Source organism: Giraffa tippelskirchi, chromosome 2 (assembly GCF_054371585.1).
Source record: "Giraffa tippelskirchi isolate mGirTip1 chromosome 2, T2T-mGirTip1v1.2.pri, whole genome shotgun sequence".
Taxonomy (NCBI): Eukaryota; Metazoa; Chordata; class Mammalia; order Artiodactyla; family Giraffidae; genus Giraffa; species Giraffa tippelskirchi.
In genome coordinates, this window is record NC_137276.1 from 174,310,247 (window position 1) to 174,332,261 (window position 22,015).

At 39.6% G+C, this 22,015-nt stretch overlaps 2 protein-coding genes across 6 annotated transcripts in view; one reads left to right on the forward strand and one right to left on the reverse strand.

Moving 5' to 3' along the window:
* Window positions 1–22,015, reverse strand: part of GAP43 (growth associated protein 43) — a 323,409-nt gene that overhangs the window by 132,818 nt on the left and 168,576 nt on the right. The window lies entirely within an intron of this gene.
* Window positions 20,432–22,015, forward strand: part of LOC145538978 (uncharacterized) — a 225,031-nt gene continuing 223,447 nt past the window's right edge. The window contains exon 1 of the mRNA XM_081572069.1: window positions 20,432–20,569. The gene's annotated coding sequence lies outside the window, so the exon portion shown is untranslated. The remainder of the gene's footprint in view (window positions 20,570–22,015) is intronic.

Consider the following 22,015-nt stretch of genomic DNA (forward strand, 5'->3'; position numbering starts at 1 on the left):
TTAAGAAGCCCAACTAAGAAATATTTTTTATTCAGATCAGAAAAAGCTGGAAACTTGAATTATCTTATATATTTCTTATCAAATAACAACCTCGCTGAGTCTGGCTTTCACATGATTGGTATTACAGTGTCTGTGGTCTTTAGCTCTGCCTTAACAACGGGGCTGGGTTCCACAGCAGCAAGGGGGGTGGCCCCATGGCTCACTGGTCCTCGTCCTCTGCCACTCCCACAACGCTTAGAGTATATCGTCTGGATCTTTGCTATGTATGTTGCTGTTGTTCAGTCACTAAGTCCTGTCCAAATCTTTGTGATCCCACGGACTGCAGCAAGCCAGGCTTCCCCATCCTTCCCTATCTCCCAGAGTTTGGTCAAACTCATGTCTGTTGAGTCAGTATAGAGTTGAGCTTCAGGAGAACAGAGGAACTATTTTAGCTGAGTTTCTCTTAGAGTAGCTGAGGGATCCTTCCCACATAGTCAGTACTGAGTATCTACTTGTGAACTGATGATTTTGTAATTTAGGGTTTTTAAACTCAGCCCTAATGAATGTCTATGTCAAGGTCCACCTCATTAGCCTATCAAGTATTTTGATATTCTTATGAGTCTAGACAGCCAGATAAGACAACTGCAGCTTTAAATGGCTTTACACAGAGAGTAGGAGAGAAACACATTTCTATAACCTTACATATTGTTGAAAAAAAAAAGAAAAGTCCTTCAAAGTTGCCTGAGGTACCCACCACAGATTAGTTACCAACAGTAGTCAGAAGGAACATCTTTATCTATCGGCCCTGGTCTTTCAAGATTTTATTTAAAAGTAAGTGTAACCCTGAGACTTGTACTAGAGAAAGCAAGACATTACTACATATCAATAACATTTCCCCTGTCTGTTGTAGATTTGGATTCCAAAGCAAATCATTTTGCAACTTTCATACAAATCAGGTAACTTTCTCTTAGATAATGATGGTATATTTACATAGCTCGATGGACTATGATCATGAATAATTGAGGGCCTAGATCTAGGACATGCTACAGCCCACTTTGTCATTCCTTTAATATTAAACTGTATCATGAGAGCAGAATTAAACTGTGAACTAAGATAATATACAGAAAATGGCATTATACAAAAAATCAACCGGAAGATAGCATAACAAAAATGATAGGCTACTTGGAGGATTATGTGCATTTACGTTAAACAAATATAAATACATGATGTAAGATACCAATGTATAATTCTTAACTATTATCAATTATCAATGTTTCCTTAATTTAATCCTGGTTCTAGCTTGGAAATATTATAAAACACTTCTTTCAGAATTTATTCTTAGAGACAAATGCATCCCAGGATTCATATTCTGCTTTTCACATATTGGCTTATCATCAAATGTTCTTACAAGGAACTTTACCCCATTTTGCTGGGCATTTATACTAGCCAAGAATCCAACTATTTTCCTTACTTTTAAAATTTTTTAAATTTCAATGCAGATAATAAGAACCGTTTTACAATGAGAATCCAAGGTTTTATATAATTCTTTCCAAATAGATTTTCCTTCATATAACAACTTTTCTTTCCAAGAATCTCTTTCAAAACCTGGAGCTGATCATTAACTTATACATTAAGTTTATCTACTTTTATCACTTTTTTACTCCAAATTTCCAGCCTCTATCAAAAGACCCATTGACACAAATGCTTCAAAATTTATTTTAAAAAATATATTCAAACAGAATACAAGTGGATTACAAATTTTTAAGCTACATTTTAGCTATTTTAATTATTTTGAAATAATTTAAAATCTACAGAAGCATTTTAAGAATAATAAAACTCCTGTATTCTCTTAATCCAAATTTACTAACTGTTAACACTTAGCTAATTTGCTTTCTCTCTCCATGTGATATATTGATATATTATTATGCTGACCCATTTGAAAGTATTTGTAATCTATCTCTTTATCCCTAAATATTTCAGTTTTTCTATGAAAAGAAACAAGGGCATGCCCATACATAAAGAGTTTAGTTATTTAATCGAGAATATTTACTAGCTAAACAGTTCAGTTCGGTTCAGTCACTCAGTCCTGGCGGACTCTTTTCGACCCCATGGACTGCAGCATGCCAGGCCTCCCCATCCATCACCTACTCCCGGAGTTTACCCAAACTCATGTCCATTGAGTCAGTGATGCCATCCAACCATCTCATCCTCTGTTGTCCCCTTCTCCTCCCGCCTTCAATCTTTCCCAGCATCAGGGTCTTTTCCAATGAGTCAGCTCTTCGCATGAGGTGGCCAAAGTATTGGAGTTTCAGCTTCAATATCAGTCCTTCCAATGAATATTCAGCACTGATTTCCTTTAGGATGGACTGGTTGGATCTCCTTGCAGTCCAAGGAACTCTCAAGAGTCTTCTCCAACACCATAGTTCAAAAGCATCAATTCTTTAGTGCTCAGCTTTCTTTATACTCTAAATCTCACATCCATACATGAGTATTGGAAAAACCATAGCGTTGACTAGATGGAACTTTGCTAGAAAGTAATGTCTCTGCTTTTTAATATGTTGTCTAGGTTGGTCATAACTTTTCTCCCAAGGAGTAAGCATCTTTTAATTTCATGGCTGCAATCACCATCTGAAGTGATTTTGGAGCCCCAAAAAATAAAGTCTGACATTGTTTCCCCATGTATTTGCCATGAAGTGATGGGACCAGATGCCATGATCTTAGTTTTCTGAATGTTGAGCTTTAAGCCAACTTTTTCACTCTCCTCTTTCACTTTCATCAAGAGGCTCTTTAGTTCTTCTTCACTTTCTGCCATAAAGGTGGTGTCATCTGCATGTCTGAGGTTATTGATATTTCTCCCGGCAATCTTGATTCCAGCTTGTGCTTCCTCCAGCCCAGAATTTCTCATGATGTACTCTGCATAGAAGTTAAATAAGCAGGGTGACAATATCCAGCCTTGACGTACTCCTTTTCCTATTTGGAACCAGTCTGTTGTTCCATGTCCAGTTCTAACTGTTGCTTCCTGACCTGCATACAGGTTTCTCAAGAGGCAGGTCAGGTGGTCTGGTATTCCTGTCTTTTTAGAATTTTCCACAGTTTGTGGTGAACCACACAGTCAAAGGCTTTGGCATAGTCAGTAAAGCAGAAATAGATGTTTTTCTGGAACTCGCTTGCTTTTCTGATAATCCAGCAGATGTTGGCAATTTGATCTCTGGTTCCTCTGTCTTTTCTAAAACCAGCTTGAACATCTGGAAGTTCACATATTGTTGAAGCCTTGGTTGGAGAATTTTGAGCATTATTTTACTAGCGTGTGAGATGAGGGCAATCATTTGGTAGTTTGAGCATTCTTTGGCATTGCCTTTCTTAGGGATTTGAATGAAAACTGACCTTTTCCCATCCTGTGGCCACTGCTGAGTTTTCCAAATTTGCTGACATATTGAGTGCAGCACTTTCACAGCATCACCTGTAAGGATTTGAAATAGCTCAACCGGAATTCCATCACCTCCACTAGCTTTGTTCGTACTGATGCTTTCTAAGGTCCACTTGACTTCACATTCCAGGATGTCTGGCTCTAGGTGAGTCATCACATCATCATGAAGTTCTTTTTTGTACAGTTCTTCTGTGTATTCTTGCCACCTCTTCTTAACATCTTCTGATTCTGTCAGGTCCATACCATTTCTGTTCTTTATTGAGCCCATCTTTGCAGAAAATGTTCCCTTGGTATGTCTAATTTTCTTGAAAAGATCTCTAGTCTTTCCCATTCTATTGTTTTCTTCTATTTCTTTGCATTGATCACTGAGGAAAGCTTTCTTATCTCTCCTTGCTCTTCTTTGGAACTCTGCATTCAAATGGGTATATCTTTCCTTTTCTCCTTTGCTTTTCACTTCTCTTCTTTACACAGCTTTTGTAGGGCTTCCTCAGACAGCCATTTTGCTTTTTTACATTTCTTTTTCTTGGGGATGGTCTTGATTCCTGTCTCCTGTACAATGTCACAAACCTCCATCCATAGTTCATCAGGCATTCTGTCTATCAGATTTAGTCCCTTAAATCTATTTCTCATTTCCACTGTATAATCATAAGGGATTTAATTTAGGTCATACCTGAATGGTTTAGTGGGTTTCCCCACTTTCTTCAATTTAAGCCTGAATTTGGCAATAAGGAGTTCATGATCTGAGCCACAGTCAGCTCCTGGTCTTGTTTTTGCTGACTGTATAGAGCTTCTCCATCTTTGGCTGCAAAGAACATACCCCATGTCCAAGATAAGGAGCAGCAGCTTTGCTTTGCTGGAGCAGCCATGAAGAGATACCCCACATCCAAGGTAAGAGAAACCCAAGTAAGACAGTAGGCGCTGAGAGAGGGCATCAGAAGGCAGACTGAAAGCACAATCAAGAAAACTAGCCAATCTGATCACATGGACCACAGCCTTGTCTAACTCAATAGGCCATGCTGTGTGGGGCCACCCAAGACGGACGGGTCATGGTGGAGAGGTCTGACAGAATGCTGTCCACTGGAGAAGGGAATGGCAAACCACTTCAGTATTCTTGCCTTGAGAACCCCATGAACAGTATGAAAAGGCAGAAAGATAGGACACTGAATGATGAACTCCCCAGGTCGGTAGGTGCCCAATTTGATACTGGAGATCAGTGGAAAAATAACTTAAGAAAGAATGAAGGGATGGTGCCAAATCAAAAACAACCCCAGTTGTGGATGTGACTGGTGATAGAAGCAAGGTCCAATGCTGTAAAGGGCAATATTGCATAGGAACCTGGAATGTTAGGTCCATGAGTCAGGGCAAATTGGAAGTGGTCAAACAGGTAATGTCAAGAGTGAACGTCGACATTCTAGGAATCAGCGAACTGAAATGGACTGGTATGGGTGAATTTAACTCAGATGACCATTATATCTACTACTGTGGGCAGGAATCCCTTAGAAGAAATGGAGTAGCCATCATAGTCAACAAAAGAGTACAAAATGCAGTTCTTGGTTGCAATCCTAAAAATGACAGAGTGATTGCTGTTCGTTTCCAAGGCAAACCATCCAATATCACAGTAATCCAAGTCTATGCCCCGACCAGTAATGCTGAATAAGCTGAAGTTGAACGGTTCTATGAAGACCTACAAGATCTTTTAGAACTAACACCCAAAAAAGATGTCCTTTTCATTACAGGGGACTGGAATGCAAAAGTAGGAAGTCAGGAAACACCTGGAGTAACAGGCAAATTCGGCCTTGGAGTACAGAATGAAGCAGGGAAAAGGCTAATAGAGTTTTGCCAAGAGAATGCACTGGTCACAGGAAACATCCTCTTCCAATAACATAAGAGAAGACTCTACACATGGACATCACCAGATGGCCGACACCTGATGTCAGGCTGTCCCATTGCTGGTGGTATAAACTGACCACAGTTGAAGTGCTCTGTGCCAGTTTTCTCCATTGGAAGGTCACCATTTTCCCCCTTGACATTAACAAGAAATCTCTGGAAAGATACTTTGAGACTTTATAAATATCCTGTTTCTCATCAAACTTCTACCCATCATTATGGCATCCCATGATGATGTACTTAACTGAATACTATGGATGACTGCAAAATGGTTATTTTTAAATTCTATCATTCTTTCTAATTTATCATATAGCGTTCTATTTTAAGAAGAGCTTCCCCCTATCACTTGTTATTTATTTATGTACTGTTTTATTATCAATTTGGATTTATGGGTTCTTATTTTATTCAATAAATTATAATAAATTACTTTAATTACCTATTTCAAAGCACAGATGTCACATGTTCGGTTAGTGGAACCTATGTGGATCCCTTTCAAGTTGGCTCTTGTATCCATTTAATGTGTCCTCATCATTTTGTGATCAGTTCTTTATTTTGAAGCACAGCAAGATATTCTAAGTTCATCCTGGATTTTTCACTGCTTCAGTTCTGGAATGAACTGTAGTCACTTTTAGTGGAAGAATGGCACTTAGAATCCCAAATGTAGGCATACAATTATATTTTTAAACATAAGCTTAAAGGATAGTCAGTGTTTTTTCAATTAAGTCTAATTTGCCAGTTTGGGCAAAGCTAACTGTCCATCAAGCAATACCATGGGCATTCTATTTTTACTGACCTAGTGTAATAAATCTTGATAAGAATGTAAAGTACTGTATGCTTCTTCTATTTTAAGATTCCAAGATTCACCATAGTTTTAATAATGGCTTCTTGGAGGGTGGAAGGAGGATAAAGAATTCTACATTAAAAGTTCACATTGATTAGAAGGCATCTACTAATTTCAAAAACATCAAGATGTGAAAAAATTTGCATGTTAGAATCAAAAAACAAGCGATTTATCTCAAAGAAGAGCATATCATTATGACTTCATGCAAAATTATTCAAATAATTTACAAAAAGCATTAAATAATGTTATAAACTGCTTTGCTTATATTTTTTGTCTATCTTGTTATCCTTAATTATACATTCCTTTATTTTCATTAGTTTGCAATTAAAGTATAGAGGATAGGTCAAATGAATCTGTTTTGTTTTTCACAAATACATGAAAAATGAGAAGAAATCACAGCCAATGATTCTATTGGCTTCTTCCTTTCCTCAATGATTGAGCTTAAAGAAGATATATAATCACTAGAAATTTGTTGATTTGTTACACATTTCTGCATATGCTAAATTTTAATAGGTCTATTACATCGTCTCAATGAATCAGAGAACTAAATGGATTTTGGTAATAATAACATGGATATATTATGTAAGGATATGACTTCATTGTTCACAAAACACTTTGCAAAGGCCATCTCATCAAGGGTAATAGAGTGTATTTCTAGTGATGATATTAAATGACTAGGAGATCCTGCTGGGGATCTGACTGCCCCAGGTACAAGTCTTGTCTCTGTTACTAGGTTTTTAGTGTGTGTTAGTCACTTAGTTGTGTCCAACTCTTTGTGACCCCAGGGACTGTAGTCTGCCAGGATCCTCTGTCCATGGGATTCTCCAGGCAAGAATATTGGAATGGGTTTCCATTCTCTTCTCCAGGGGATCTTCCCAACCCAGGGATTGAACCCAGGTCTCCTGCATTGCAGGCAGATTCTTTACCATCTGCGCTTAGGCAAATTACTTCACCTCTCTAGGCTTCAGTGTTCTCATCTGTCAAAGGAAGATAATCATAGTACTTAGCTAAAAAAGCCACCATGAGGATGAAATGAGAGAGTTCAGGGGAAGTGTATAGACCAATGTTTGGTAACCAGTACTGTTCAATAAATGTTAGCTGATAAAAAAGTAGATGAAAGACAGAAATCATCATTGTTCTAGTATCTCAGATGGATACATTTCCTTTGTACATTCCTTATAAGGCAATTTAGTATTTTTCCCCTACTTAAGAACCTAAGTGGATTTAATTGAAAAAAAACTCCTTAAGTTCTAAGTCAGAAATAAGTTAGGAATTTGCACCAGAGGGGCATAGGTGCCTATGGTGGTTTAGTTAGCAAGCTCTTCATTTGACTCACTGCCAAAGGTCATAATTTGCCAAACCAATCTTCCTTTTTCTTATCTATCCAGGTGGTGTTAGCGGTAAAGAACACACCTGCCAATGCAGGAGACTTAAGACACATGAGTTTGATCCCTGGGTTGGGAAGATTCCATGGAGGAGGGTGTGACAACCCACTCCAGTATTTTTGCCTGGAGAATCCCATGAACAGAGGAGCCTGGCAGGCTACAGCCCATAGGCTCCCAAAGAGTTGGACACGATTGCAGCAACTTAGCACGCATGCACCCTTCCATCCATAGGAAAACCATGATTCATGTGAGCTATTGGGTCAGAAGATCAAGCAAGAAATTTTCAGCATGATATAAGCAGCAAAAGAATAAAAAAAGAAAAGAGAACACAGCCAGTGAATTTGGATTGCCTGGTTGCATTTGGATTGTGTCTGCTGGATGACTCACTCTTTGCCACAATGCTGGTCATAAGCGGTCCTGAGGGTCCTTATCCTGGGACAATAACTCACAGATGATTAATGTTTTAAAGAGAGAAAACACCCTTCTTCTTCGATGATAAGGGATTCACCATTTCCCTTTGAATTCTTTAATTGGCCTTCCTAATTAGAAGGATTTGCTGTGTTATTTGGCAGTAGTTGGCTGAGATCTGTGTGGTTTCCGCAGGACTGGGCCAGATTGCTTGCATCTTAAAGGAATTCTGGGGAAGCCCTACCCCTTTCTACAGTTTCTTTCATGCTATTCGAGGGTTTTGGAGAACTGAGGTCAAGGATGCTCCATTAGCATTGCTGTGCAGAAGAAGAACACTGGGACTCCACTGCCTATTTCAGAGTAATTGCATCACCCACTCCGGCTCAGCTCCTACAACATTGTGTGAAACTGTGGATGAAGTAATATGTGAGATCAGACCGTCACAGGTCCCTGGCCATTGGCACAGCTCTTGTCCTGGGAAGTGTTAGCATCTATACTATGTATTCTTGGGAAAATCTCCTAAATTGTTTTGTCTGAAGGTTTCATGTAACTACAAGCTGGAAAAGAAAGGAATTCTTTATTTGGAAAATATCAAAGCATGTGGGGACATGTGTGGTAATAGCCAGCTTGAGATGTAAGTCACTAAGGATTGCACTACAATGTGGCTAAAACAAATAACATTATAACAGAAAATTTAATTATATGATCATAGTAAAAGGCAATTTATAACAATTAACTGTTGTTCAACCACTCAGTCGTGTCCAACTCTTTGTGATTACATGGACTGCAGCATTCCAGGCTTCCCTGTCCTTCACTATCTCCTGAAGTTTGCTCAAACTCATGTCCACTAAGTCAATGATGCCATCCAGCCATCTCATCCTCTGATGCCAGGGAAGCCTATTTTCGCCTTGCCCTGAAGCAGCCTCAGGTGTTTGTTCAAAGGGACCAGACCCACAAATTGTGAAAGTTCCTTTAAAACTAGGAAGTGATGGCCCGAGTTCTGTGTTTTACTGCTCAGACAGGTCTTCTGCTCCATTAACATCCCCTGTGGGTCCCCCTACCTCCACCACCCAAGGTTCACTAAAGGTAGACTCAGATATGTCTCAGGTTCCAATCTTCTCCCCTACTCTGGACACAGACTTAATGCTTTCTAGAAGCTGGAATTATAGCTGCCTCGTCCCTTCTAGCTACCAGTTTACTGCCCGTGATCTGTCCTCTGACCTTTTGCTTTCAGTGTGTATCTCCCCAGCCTCCGGGTTTTCGAAGGTTATTGCCCACTACGATTTTCCTCCTTGAGTTCAGTGGCTTACCAAAGACCTAATTCAGCAGCCTGTCTGCTTTTGACTCTTTAATTAGCTCCCTGGAGGCTTTCCTTAAAAGTCTTCCTGGATCATTTTGAAAGGGGCATTTTCTGTATATAAAGCTCTCTCCTCATCAGGAGGTATAGCTTAAAGCTTGCCTTCCTCACCCTATACACCTCCTGCCAAGGTCTCTGATTATGAAAACATGCTTCTAGAAGGATCAAGGATGAAATCATTTCTTTCTTCATGTCTTTGTTTATTCAACAGATGTTATTTTGGCCACCTATTCTATTCAATATACTGAAAAGGCTACAATGATGAATGCATTTCCATTCCTGTTTCAGAGGACTTACAGTTCAGCGCAATAATTCTTAAACTACGTTGTGCATTAAAAGCTACTGTGGAGCTTATTAAAAACCAGATACCCAGACCCCATGTAACACAGAGATTATTATTATGTTTCCATAGGTGTAGAGTGGGGCCTGAGAATCTGTTTTTATTAATAACCATACCATCCCACCCTCCAGTATACCAAAAACTGAGGCAGGGACCCAGCCTTAGGAAGCACTACTGTATGAGAACTACCCGGAATCTTGATTACCTCCTATCCTGTACACAGTTCTGAAAACCAGTAAAAGTAGGCAAAACATGGCTTAAATATTTGGTTTAAAGTGTGAAGCTCCTGTTGTATCTATATTGCTTACTTTTACCAAGATGCTCAAATTGCCTTACCTTCCTTTCCTTTATCATAGGAGGGAGCATGATACACCTTGGTTTCAGAGATGAAGATGTTAAAAACAATCACTCATCCACCACATATTATTTATGCAAGTACTCCAGCAAGTAGATTCACCACCATCATAATATAATGAGACAGCTTCTTTTACATATTTAGAAAATGCAACAGCTCCTCCAAGCTCTTACGTGCTCTGGTGACTTGATGCACAAGTAAGAAACAACCTGACTTTCTCAAGTTCACCAAGCTGTGGGTGGAACCCAGGAGTCTGAAATCTTTGAACATTCTCCAGATATTAATGCTACTGGGAATGTGTAGAAAGTATGGACAAGGATGGTGTGAACCTCCTCACCAGACGCTCCTCCCACCCTGCTCAGCCTGGAGTCCATTGAACTTAGTGCTCTTTCTGTGTTTATTCGCTTTTAGCTCCTACCCCCACCTCTTTTCTTTTCTTGTTCTTATTTCCCTGATAAATACTCAGGGCACAATTCCATCTGTCTACCTGGAGCACCGGCTCCTCTCTTTCCATATGTGGTTATCTACGTCTGTTCATCTCTAAAATGAAGCCTATGGATTCCCTGGTGAATCCAACTGATGCTGCTGTTGAGCAACCTCCTTGGGTGTACAGAAAATTACAGGTAAGATAATATGTTATATATTTACATATGTAAAAAATACACGTATATTTCAAAAATCTTAAAAGTACATTGGCCTTTAGTCCTTTTCTTTCAACTCCGTTACCTTCAACTTCCAATATCAAAACTATTTCTAATGGAAACTGCAAGGATTTTACTTGTAATACTTTGGTGATGCCCACATCAGGGTCTTGTCAGGTATCCTAAAACTTTTGAAAGAGGCAGTGAAAGAAAATCCATAAGTATGTAGACTGCTACATAAACTCAACTGGTTCACAGTGAAATCATAAAGAACACCAATGTTTGACTGGGTTTCAGTTTCTCTTATTTATTTTTTTAGGTGTACAAATAATTTCCTGTTAATTGCTTTTGAACATCAGTATCCTCAACTTTGAAGGAAGTTTTTTTTTCATAAATACTTGCTTTTTTCATTATTTTTTTTCTAAAGTGTAAGTGACCATTTTGAGGACAATTGAAAAGTTCTTGATGTAGTGTGATCACTCACCTAGAGCCAGACATCCTGGAATGTGAAGTCAAGTGGGCCTTAGAAAGCATCACTACGAACAAAGCTAGTGGAGGTGATGGAATTCCAGTTGAGCTATTTCAAATGCTGAAAGATGATGCTGTGAAAGTGCTGCCTCGATATGCCAGCAAATTTGGAAAACTCAGCAGTGGCCACAGGACTGGAAAAGGTCAGTTTTCATTCCAATCCCTAAGAAAGGCAATACCAAAGAATGCTCAAACTACCGCACAATTGCACTCATCTCACATGCTAGTAAAGTAATGCTCAAAATTCTCCAAGCCAGGCTTCAGCAATACGTGAACCGTGAACCTCCAGATGGTCAAGCTGTATTTAGAAAAGGCAGAGGAACCAGAGATCAAATTGCCAACGTCTGGTGGATCATCGAAAAAGCAAGAGAGTTCCAGAAAAACATCTATTTCTGCTTCATTGACTATGCGAAAGCCTTTGACTGTGTGGATCACAATAAACTGTGGACAATTCTGAAAGAGATGGGAATACCAGACCATCTGACCTGTCTCTTGAGAAACCTGTATGCAGGTCAGGAAGGAACAGTTAGAACTGGACATGGAACAACAGACTGGTTCCAAATAGGAAAAGGAGTCCATCAAGGCTGTATATTGTCACCCTGCTCATTTAACTTATATGTACATCATGAGAAACGCTGGGCTGGAAGAAACACAAGCTGGAATCAAGATTGCCGGGAGAAATATCAATAACCTCAGATATGCAGATGACACCACCCTTATGGCAGAAAGCGAAGAAGAACTAAAGAGCCTCTTGATGAAAGTGCAAGAGGAGAGTGAAAAAGTTGGCTTAAAGCTCAACATTCAGAAAACTAAGATCATGGCATCTGGTCCCATCACTTCATGGCAAATACATGGGGAAACAGTGGAAACAGTGTCAGACTTTATTTTTTTGGGCTCCAAAATCACTGCTGATTGTGATTGCAGCCATGAAATTAAAAGACGCTTACTCCTTGGTAAGGCAATGGCACCCCACTCCAGTACTCTTGCCTGGAAAGTCCCATGGACGGAGGAGCCTGGTAGGCTACAGTCCATGGGGTCGCTAACAGTCGGACACGACTGAGTGACTTCACTTTCACTTTTCCCTTTCATGCACTGGAGAAGGAAATGGCAACCCACTCCAGTATTCTTGCCTGGAGAATCCCAGGGACGGTGGAGCCTGGTGGGCTGCCATCTATGGGGTCGCACAGAGTCAGACACAACTGAAGCAACTTAGCAGCAGCAGCAGCAACTCCTTGGAAGGAAGGTTATGACCAACCTAGATAGCATATTTAAAAGCAGAGACATTACTTTGCCAACAAAAGTCTGTCTAGTAAAGCTATCGTTTTTCCAGTGGTCATGTATGGATGTGAGAGTTGGACGGTGAAGAAAGCTGAGCGCCGCAGAATTGATGCTTTTGAACTGTGGTGTTGGAGAAGACTCTTGAGAGCCCCTTGGATTGCAAGGAGATCCAATCAATCCATCCTAAAGGAGATCAATCCTGGGTGTTCATTGGAAGGACTGATGTTGAAGCTGAAACTCCAATACTTTGGCCACCTCTTGCAAAGAGTTGACTCGTTGGAAAAGACTCTAATGCTGGGTAGGTTTGGGGGCAGGAGGAGAAGGGGACGACAGAGGATGAGACGGTTGGATGGCATCACTGATTCGATGGACATGGGTTTGGGTGGACTCTGGGAGTTGGTGATGGACAGAGAGGCCTGGCATGCTGCAATTCATGGGGTCGCAAAGAGCCGGACACGACTGAGAGACTGAACTGAACTGAATAGTTGTTTTTAAGGTACACTTCACAAACTTTTTGTATTCATGTTCCAGTCTTATTGCTCCCTCCAATTTTTTGTTTTAAATTTTAATTAAGCATTTTATTTTAGAACATAAAAATAAAAAGAGATTTTTTTTTTTCAACAGCAATGGAAAGGTCCTATAATACGGTGAAGGAGTCCTGGGTGGAACATTAAGAAACACAGGTTCTCAACCAGGTTCCCTTTGTGATCTCGGATAAATTTTACAACTTTCTGGCTTCAGACTCATCATCTGAAAAATAAAACTACGTGATGCTTAAAGCTTCTTCCATCTCAGACATACCATCAGTGCGTAAAGCGTAAGAATGCAACATCACTTCTCATGAAGCCATTTGGATTATTAAATGTGTTTTCTTCCCAAATTTACACATCTAAGAATCCAACAGTTTGTCTTTTTTTTTCTCTCTCTCAAAAAGTTCATAAACTTATGTTTGAGAATGACAAGCAAACAGTCATACAGAATGTTGGAAGGAGATACAATTATGAGAAATTCGAGATGTTTTCATCTTATGGAAAATGATGGTGAGCTGGTTTCGGAAACCTTTGCCTTAAACTCTTGTGTCTTGAAAGTTGAACCATCTCACATGTGATAAATATTGGGCTTCTTAAGCCTGCAAGTATGTGTGAGATTATGGCAACCCAAGAACCCCAAATATAGTTGCTCTAAGCTTCACCTGTGTAGTAGGACACCAGTCCCTCACCTACTCACCGAGCCCTTTCCAGGCTGTGTCAGGGCTCCTTTGTCAGTTCAAGCTTTTCCTTTTCCCTCCAATCATGTGTGCTCTGGACTTAACCAAGCTCCACCCCATCTAATGACAACTGATTACACTTCTACTGAGCTCCTCCTATGTGTCTGGGACTTCTGACCTTTCCAGTGAATTCTGTACTCATTCCACTAGTCCTGGGGTGGGACCCAGCAAGGCTGTCCTCCTCTCCTGGAAATATGGAGCGCATCCTTCTCTTCACCCACCCCCCTGAGCCTAGTTGAGTCAGCTGTGCCTTTTCAGGGCCTGTAATGAAGTTCCTGGGTGGCAGAGGGAATCACAATCAACAGTTACCTTCCGCTGCTTCTGGAAGTGCTGCTCTCAGAGCTCAAGGCCAGGTACATATTCACATGTTACTTAATCGTTCCCTGACCGACTCTCTATGGCTTCCTGCATCCTTCCAAGCCTTTCTCCAGAGGCAGGGACTGATTTAACTCCAACACTGAGAGTCTGCTCAAGTCTACAATCCTCAGAATTTGCAATAGTCATTGGCCCAGAGAGAACAGTAGGTTGAACCTTGGTGACGTGTTAAATCCTACTTTCCCAAATCTCATTACCTATCCAAAGGTCAGAGACTTATCAGAATGACTACCAATGGGTATAACCACTTCTTGTAAATGAAATGGGGCTTCCCAGGTGGCGCTAGTGGTAAAGAATCAACCTGCCAATGAAGGATACAAAAAAGATTCAGGTTCTATCCGTGGATTGGCAAGATCCCCTGGAGGAGGACATGGCAACCAACTCCAGTACTCTTGCCTGGAAAATCCCATGGACAGAGGAGCCTGGTGGGCTATAGCCCATGGGGTCACAAAGAGTTGGACATGACTGAAGTGACTTAGCATACACACACACATAAATGAAATACCACTTCCTACCCACAAGGGTCTAACCCTGTTCTCAGGTCTTGATATGACAACACTTCAGTAAGGATGACAGTCATAATAATTACAAATATTTATATTGTGTTAAGTTCTAAGTACTTAAATTATTAATTCATCTAAAGTTTAAGATAATCTCATGAATACATACAGTTATTTTCCCCATTTTATAGATAAGGAAATTGAAGCACAAAATAGTTAAGTAATTTGCCCAAGATCACACAGCTGTTATACGTTTGAGCCTATATTCGAATCCAGGCAGTCTGGTTCCAGAGTCCATGCCGCTACCCAGTACATCATGCAGGTTCACGTCCAAGAGAAGTGCACTGCCCAAACTCTGAATCACTCAGAATTTTTTAAATTGAGACTTTAATTCACAGTCCTATAATTCACTTATTTGAACTATGCAGTCCAGTGGTTTTAGTATATTCTCTGTGTTGTGTAACCATCAATATAATCTAGTTCTAGAACAATTTTATCACGCCATCCTCAAAAATCTCATATCCAGTCATTTCCCATTCCTGCTCCCCTCCCACTGCACTCCCTGGCAACCACTGTCTCTACTCTGTCTCTAGAGATTTGCTCATTTTGGACATTTCACATAGACAAAAATATACAATATATGGTACAACATACAATATATAATTGAAAGATCCAAAAACACACACACATTCACCAGAATTATAAGCCAACATACAATATATGGTCATATGTGACTGGCTTATTTCACTTAGCATAATATTTTCAAGATTTGTCCATGTTGTAGCATGTACCAGAACTTCGTTCTTTTTTATTGTCAAATTATATTCCACTGAATGGCTATACCACATTTCGTTTATTCATTCATCAGCTGATAGACATTTGGACTATTATGATGGAGCTATGAATCATAATGCACTATGAAATTGCATGTACCAGATTTCACGTGGCCATATGCTTTAATTTCTCTTCAATATATCTAGCAGTAGAGTTACTGGTAACTTTATCAGTTTAAATATTAAAAATATAGATCAAGAGCACAGATCTAGATAGAATTCCATTGATTTGACATAATTAGTTATCTTGTTGAAATGGTTTTACAGTGGGAAGAGAAGATCCAACCTGTGGTGCTTCTTAGGTTTCTGGGGCTCAGCTCACAGATTGAAGGGTCCAAGAAACACACACACACACACACACACACACACACACGCATTCACCAGAACTATAAGCAAGAATTTATAAACATGATGTAGTTAGAATCCTTATAGAGAACATAAATATCCTCCTTACCCCATCCCAGCCTGACCCCAAAGCAACCTCATTTGAAGCAATCTTTTTCTGGGCAGACCTACATCATAATTCACATCACCAAACTGAACTTTTAGTTTGTCACAGAGAAGATGATCTTCCATTTTAGTTTTGTTTTAAAGAACAATGCATAGACTCTTGCTTTGTATTTTTATAGCTACAGAGTTATTTAGGTGGGTTTTGCAATAGAACAAGGAGCCAGTTTGCCCTAAAGGAGCAATTCTCTTCCTCTTATAAGACAGGAAACTCCTTCAACTTTTTTACTTCTATTAAGGTATCTACCTATCTACTTATATCTTGATTTAACTTGAACATTATATAAAAATGCCAAACACACAAATTTTGCTGAATAGATTTAAAGCCAAATGTAGTACCCCAACTCCACTAAAAGGATTAAAGAGTTGATATATATAAAAATATAACAAATTCCACAGGTGATTAAACTATTCCAGGTACCCCAAACCAAACACATTCTAGCTTTTTTGCTCCATGATCTTCCATTAATGGAGGGCTCAGGGCTTTGCCTTTGGTTCCATGTCCTACCCTTTACTTCCCTTCAACTTCCTTCATGGAGACCCTTCCACACAGGACATCTCACCCAGCTATTCAAGGTCCAAATCAATGGGAGGAAAAAAGTCAAAGTATTAATAAGTAAACCCTGAGGAAGGTTAACTATGTAGTCATATGTTTCCCAGGCTTTATAACATGTACCCAAGTGCCTGATTCACTCCTGTGATTTCCCCTTACTCTGTTAGCTGTGGCCCAGGGACTCCCTGCATCTTAAATCAGGGTATTCTTCTCAGAGCCACTTGAACATGGCCCATATTTGTTCCCTGCAATTCTGGTTACCAAGCATCTCTTCCCCCAGAGACTTCCCTTTGGATTGAAAAATGCAAGTTTGAAAATACAGTGGACCTTTCATGAGGTATTTCACCCAGAGGTAGAGAGAATCTTGGAGAAAAAAGAACAAAAATTCTCTTCATAGCAGTGATGGCTAAAGACCACCTGTCCATATTTAGACATGCATACCAAAGCTGCAGCAGCAAATTTCTTAGAAGCTACTGAGTGGATGGTTTCTGATCTTGGTGATTTATCTGAATTTAACTCATCAAACAAATTTTGAGTTGGTTTGTCCTGAGCTGTGACACCTTCTTTCCTTCTTCCCAGTCAGGTGATAGACCTCTCTCCTAGAATTTACCAGTTCTAGACTGTCCACATAATGAGTTCTTTCCCCAACAAAATCTCTGAGAAATTTGTGGGTGAAAACCACACAGAACCAAGAGACAAACTGTTGGCAGAACAGTGAAATCCATGGCAGAACCAAGAGACAAATTGTTCCCTGGTTGTTGAGCCTATTCTTGATATTGCTCCTTGCCTACCAGGATTCCTGATCAACTTCTGAGCTTGCACCTCTCGTGGTTCCTCACATGCTTGTCTGCTTGGATTTCTGGTTTTAATCCACTTAATGCACACACTATCCCTATGCTCTGCCCTTCCCTTCTGTTAAGGACAGGCCAGTCAGCAAGTCTCCCTCATCATCCAACCGCTGTGTGTGTGTGTTAAGTTGCTTTACTCGTGTCTGACTCTTTGTATGGACTGTAGCCCAACAGGCTCTTCTGTCTATGGGATTGTCCAGGGAAGAATATTGGAGTGGATTGCTATGCTTTCCTCCAGGGGATCTTCCTGACCCAGGGTTTGAATCCATGTCTCTTACATCTCCTGCGTTGGCAGGCAGGTTCTTTATCAGTAGCATCACCTGGGAAGCCCCACCCAACAGCTAGTTGTGTTCATTTCTATCCTCTTGTAGAATCATCACTGCTTTTTTGGTCTGTTCATTTCCCATGGACTCTACTTTGCTCTCCTGGTTCAAATATCCTGCTTTATCTTCATGCTCTACTGCTGCTGATGGTGCCAGCATGACCTAGAACATTTTACCCCATTTTATCAAGTAACTGACCTCTGCTCTATATTAAAAGATACTTAGCCAAGATGAATTTAATTCTACTCCTTTTTCATTTCAAAAATATCCGTATAGATTACAGAGAGAGAAAGAGAGAGAGAGGGGGAGAAAGGGAAAAAAAGAGAAAGACTATCAGAGGTAGCATTTTAAAATGATGATTTGAAAATTATCACTGCATCTGTATAATGAATCATCATTTGATTAAAAATATAGAGCTTCTCTAAATCCAGCATAACTTATATTTACTGAAGTTAAGTAAATTCAAATACTATTTTTAAAAGGGAAATATCCAAAGGAAAATAGAAGAATGATTTGTCTATCATTATCTAACATTTTAATATTAATACATTGACTGATTTTGAAGGCCTTAGCAAGCCCCATTGTGCATATAAAGGTAGAATCAGAGATATTATCAGGTAAGACTTGGAAATGAGATATTTACTTCAATATAGTTGTCCCATCCAGATGTTAAACTTAAGAATGATTTCACAATTAGTTTAACTAGTTAAGTCTGTTGACCATCATAAACTATAATAGCTAAGGTTTCTTTATGTGCCAAGAACTGTGTGATAAGTTTTACATGTATTTCCTGGTTTAATCCAAGATAGCCTTATTAGGCAGGTATTATTTTTATTACCACCATTTTAGAGATAGAATGCTGATGCCTGGATAAATTAATTACTTCCCTCAACATCATACAGCTCTTAAAATCTAGATTAGTGATTCCAATATAGCACAGGCTACCTGACTCCAAAACCCGTGCAATTAACCACTAACACCATCAGTTAAGAGAATTCTCTGATCACTCTTTCTTTTTATATTTCATTCCTACACTGTGTTTTTTTTTTCTTCCTTCATATGAAGGAAAATTACAGTGTTGATTCATTCAGTTGTGCTGTTCATGTCAATGGAGGGACCAAAAGGTTAGAAGAGTGAACATGTTCTTGAAAAACTACTGTAGGAAAATGTCTTTCCCCAAGATATTTATTCCTTTCTATCTGAATGGACTACCAGCACTGGGAGGACAAAAAACAAGCTAGCTGCACATTTTTCTAGACTTTCAGAGTAGTTCATCACTTAGAATATTCATAAGCCACAATGGGGGCAGTGAAAAATTTATCATTTTTATATTGCTTCTTAGTATGCATCATAGTAACTATTACCTGCTTCACGTACATGTTTACTAAATATGTTTAGTGTATATTTTTCTTCAGTTGAGTTACCCATAGTAGGTATTTTCTTTCCTTTGACATTTTATGACCAGTGTTCTTGTCCACCTGACTTCATCGTTTGCTTTTCCTATTTCTCCTTTACATAATCGCAGGAGCCTCCACACTCACTATATTTTCTCAGCATTCTTTTCCTCTGCATAATCTTCAGTTTAAACACATTCTCTATCCAGTTTTCTTTTTCTCTGGATCTATTCCCAACATAAATATAGCAGTTGGTTGAATTCAGTTATTTAAAGAATAAGGCAATTCCATTCTAAACTCTTCTTTTCAATTGAATTCAACTGCAATTTTTCTGTTGTCTAATTCCATCTTCTCTGCTGATCTGTTGCACTAATCTTATGTTTGTTTGTTTTTAATTAATATCTGGGTCTCCCTCTGTTTGTCATGTTTATGTAAAGTCTTTGTTCATTCTTCTTGAGTGTCTAGGCTATTCTATCTTTGGTAGTAGGTCAACCTGTATCCCTACATCCTTACCCATCTGCAACTTCAATAGCCATGTCTATGGCCTCTGGCCATCTTAAGTGTTGCTCCCATCCCATCTGACCTTTCTCCTCTACTTACTCCCTTTCCCTGTCTTCTAGAGGGGAACACTGACAGGTGATACCCACTTACAATCTCATCACACTTTCTCTGCATATCACAGGCATGATTTGTTTCAGGTCATTCAAGGGATGGGGCTTCCCTGATAGCTCAGAGGTAAAGAATCTGCCTGCTAATTCAGGACAGGTGGGTTGAATCCCTGGGTCAGGAAGATGCCCTGGAGAAGGAAATGGCAACTCACTCCAGTATCCTTGCCTGGGAAATCCCATGGGCAGGGGAGTCTGGTGGGCTACACTCCATGGAGTTACAGAGTTGGGCATGGCTTAGCGACTAAACAACAACAATTCAAATGATGGCAAGTGGGTGTTGAATGTAGCTGCCCAAGGAGGATCATATGCCTGACAAAATCCAGAGGAGAGGGTCCTGTCCCCTGATTCCTTGCTTTCTCCTCTCAGACTTTATACTAACACAGAATAATTATTTGGCAATATATTACTCTGACACTAAAGTGATGTGTACAATTACCTGAAACGTCTACATTTCAAGAACTCAGTATTAAGTTTTGTATGCAATGGTAAGCTATTTTAAAAAGAAGGATTAATACTTTCCTCATTGAGAGTCATGCCAAAAATTATACTGTAAAGCCATTCTTCTATTAGGTCTATTTCTTTATGTGTATATAGCACGACTGGAATGAAAAGATTTGGTCAGGTTCAGTATCCATCACAGACATTACCAATGGTTTGCAACCTGCCCACACCAGTATCTCCAAGGAGACAGTGGATTTCAGCAGCTGCATCACCAACCTGTTGCCAAGGAAACAAGAGAGGGCAGAAAAAAAATCCTCAATGACATTCAATTTCAAGGCAGTCAAGACACCCCTGAAAATAATTTCAACAGTCCTATGAAGGAAGCTGAAATAGGCTTCTAATTATAAATTCTAAGCCATCTTCTCTTACACCAGGTGATACTCTCTGCTTAGATCTCAGTTTTTCAGTCATTCTGTTTACCAAGGCATATGAATAGCAAGAGTACTTTCTTGTAAGGAAGAGGAGGCAAGGGGGCAAAAGAAAGCAGAAGAGAGAAAAGTTAGAAGGAAAAATGAGTAATGGTGAAGTAGCTAAACATATTGCACACTTCTAAGGCAAATGAAGTCATAAGTCCTAACCTGGTAGAGCTGGCATAAATTTCAGTCCAAATTTGTCAGATTTTAAATACAGTTTAGGTGTATTTGTGTCAGAGCAGTTTGAGAAATTCTATACACATGTCTGAACTAGGAAATACGAAATTTTATTTTTTAAAACTTAAAAAAATTTTATTGGAGTATAGTTTTATTCAGCATTTATGTTTTCGATTTTACATTCAGATACAGAATATTCAGGGCAGGACTACTGAGTAACTGCTTTGCATAAAAGGAGTTTTCTTCCCCCAATATAGAGAAACACTTATAATTCATCAGTTTCATAAATGCTTATAATTTTCAAGTGAGTGAAGATTTAGCTACAACATTACATTTGGGGACACATAAGTAATCACATGGAATAGTGTAGATGAGTGTAACATAGATCTTTGTGAGGACCTTTATGAGTTGGTCATGTGGCTATTGATGCCCCGTCCAGAAAGCCCCATTAACCCACCCTTAATGCTCTACCCTGGGCTTCCAATCAGTTCCTTTCTCTTTAGCAGCCCTTCCCATGCTTACCAATCTCCTGTTCAGGCTTTCCTCCTGGTGAAATTTAGGGCTCTTTCAAATCTATGGGACTCAAAACTGAGAGGGGTACCTATAAAAGGCCCTAGACCAGTGCTTTTCAAACTTTCATGTACATATGAATCACCTCTGATTCATTTGGTGTGGGTCTCCTGTAACCTCTTTGGTGATGCTGAGGTTCCTGGTTCAAGATCCTAGACTATAAATTCCCTGAAGGCAGCAGCTGATTATTCTGATTAATATATAATATAATGACTGGAAGGATTTAAGTATTTAATATATCTTTTTTGAATGAAAGTAACCTTATGATACTTCCCACCCCACCGTACCTCTACCCTTACTCCTGGCAAGGACTTCAAAAAGTTTGCACAAATTCAGAAAGTCATCATCCAGCAGCATTCTAGACTTATCTCTGGTGGTCGAGTCTGACCAACTGATCATCACATCTGATTCCTTCTCTTCCTGAGCATAGAGCATGGCAACATTTCTCAGTTTCCCTTGCTGTTAAGCATGGCTATTTGACTGCCTTACAGCTAATGGAATGTGAGCAGAAGGCTTTCATGTGCCCCTTCCTGCTATTTCATTTCTGCTGGTAACCACCAGACTTAGGAGATGGTATAGCCTAGGAGAAGGAAGGGGCCAGGGCCCCTGAATCATCTCCTCAAGGAGAATTTGCCCTTTGATCAGTCACCCATTTCAGAC